Raw genomic sequence first — 2,512 nt, 5'->3', positions numbered from 1 at the left:
TATATATATCACATTATATATCAACAAAAGACAAACTCAGAATATTATTTGTGTTTGACAAGACAGACAAAATGACCATAGAGTGATGGTTAAAACACTCAAGCTTAAATAAAAATATAAATAAAAATGAGACTCAATCAAGTTTAGGTTAAAAATAAATCCCAGGTTGTCCCTTTAGGTTTTCATAGCTGCAAAATTTTTCTCTGGGGGTCCAGATTTTTGAGTGTCTCTGCAGAAAGAAAGACAAATGGAGCTGTACACAGATGACGGAGCAGAGGGAGGGAGAAACAAGTCCTTTGTGATTCTGAACAGCAAAAATGCAGCTGAGCAATTTCATCTTCAAAGCTGCCTGCAATCTATCATTTCATCACCAGAACAGAACACATTTTAATTTATTAGCAAATGAATGGGTTTTTCTGAGAGTCCCTGCATCAATGAGAATTCAAAGTTCCAACTCAGATCGTTTCTGCACAAAATAAGTTTTTACTTAAACACAGTGACGCTTTGTTTAGCGGTAGTCTCATCTTCAGAGTGGTGAAGTGCATCGTTCTTTAATAAATGCCAAGTGGGATCTGATCTCCAGACAACAAGGAGAAAAGAGAGGGGAGAAAAAAACAGCGACCTAAAGTGGCTGCAGGAAAGAGTATGACAATTCCTATAGATGTTTGTGCCACTCTCCTTGAGAGCCTGAAACACAGGATTGTCTGAGCACCACTGCTGAGCACTTTTACTGAGCATCATCAATCCTAGAGATTTGTGAGGGAAGAAGAAACAGAATTGGATTCTGTTCTGGCTTTTTCTTAATTCAAGAATGTATGGGCATGAGCGGCAGCCACAAAGAGGCAGGCATGAACATTTTGAGTTTTGAACAGGGACAAGTTAAACCTTTCTTTCCCTCAGTTTGAAAATAGAAAAGATCTAAATAAAACGTAAAACAAACAACACTGAAAATATTAGGGGGTATAAATGATTAAAGGGGAAAAAAGATCAAATTCACTCATTTAGAATTAATTTTTTCAACATGTCATGATTCGGGAAGCACGGTGGTGCAGTTGGTGGAGCTACTGCCTCTCAGCAAGAAGGTTGCCGGTTCAAATCCCGGCCGGGGACCTTTCTGGGTGGAGTTTGCATGTTCTCTACGTGCATGCATGGGTTTTCTCCAGGTACTCCAGTTTTTTTCCACCGACCAAAAACATGCATGTTAGGCTGATTGGTAACTCTAAATTGATCCTAGGTGTGAGTGAGAGAGTGAATGGTTGTTTGTCTTGTTTGTCTCTATGTGTCCCTGTGATGGACTGGAGACCTGTCCAGGGTGTCCTCTGCCTCTTACACAGTGATAGTTGGACATGGGCACCAGTGACCCCTGCAACCCGAAAAGGAAGAAGCGGGTAAAAGATAATGGATTGATGGATGGATGAATGGTAAAGATACTGGATGGATGTCATGATTCTCTAAGTTATAAATATATTTTTCTTCCTATGAAACCTTTGGGAGACTTTAACTCAAAAAATTGGGATCCTGAAAGACATTTGTCTCTTCCAGCCATGACTGATCATGTGTGGACAAACCCACCTTTCTCTCCAGCTCAGCATCACCATCTTAATCAGCTCTCAAATTCCTTCTGTCCCACCAGTCAATGTGAATAAATGTCAGGTCCAATCACATCTTCTCTATATTTAATTCACAAATCACAGACATGAAATATTCACACGAGAAAGAAGATGACAGAGGACCAGTGGCAGCAGGTTGGCAGCAAGTGGGAGAAAGCAAGCAAGGGGTCTGTTCTTTGCCTTAAGGAAAAGACAGTTCAGATCAAATATAAAAGAAGATGTAAAAAGAGCAGCTAAAATGAACAAGCAAAGTAAATAGTTCCTTTATAAAAATGAAATCTTGCTTCTGTCAAAGCAACTATCAGAACAGCTAACGAGTTGAAACAAAGCATCTGCAAAACCCTAATGATGAGGCAATAATAACTATAAAAATTATTAATAAAAAGAGGACAAGGGACTATTTCAGGTAAAAATGTACCAAAAGAAAGGCTAGAAGTGAGGACGAGGAGTGTACAGAATACTGAATATCTGTGATTCATGTCCACATTCAGACAGAGCAGAAATCTGCCGTACCCAGAGAGCACCTTGGGTCAGGTGGCATCAATCAAAGCCATGCGCAGGTAAAAAGATGAGAAAAATAATCAGGGGGGAAGGGGAGGGTGAAAGCACGAGTAGAAAAAACTGAGTGGAGATTTGAGCAAGGCAAAAACTGAGGCGTGTGTGTGAGAGCCAATATGGAGGTGTCAGCGCTCCTAAAGTCTGAAGCCTCCTTCCACCAGGCAGCTGTTCTGTCACGTCCACTGGGACAAAACTAAGCTTGCCAAACTGCCCACGATGAAGGCCATGTAAATTACATGCCCTGCCCACACAATGCCTGCCCAAAACCTGGTGGAGGACAGCTGAAAGTCAGCATTGAAGCATCAGAAACTTTCTTGTAGACAGTGAAAGGAAATGAACCGTCA

This window comes from Nematolebias whitei, chromosome 3 (genome assembly GCF_014905685.2).
Source record: "Nematolebias whitei isolate Nwh7 chromosome 3, NemWhi1, whole genome shotgun sequence".
NCBI classification, from domain to species: Eukaryota; Metazoa; Chordata; class Actinopteri; order Cyprinodontiformes; family Rivulidae; genus Nematolebias; species Nematolebias whitei.
Note: the sequence above shows the minus strand (reverse complement) of the source record.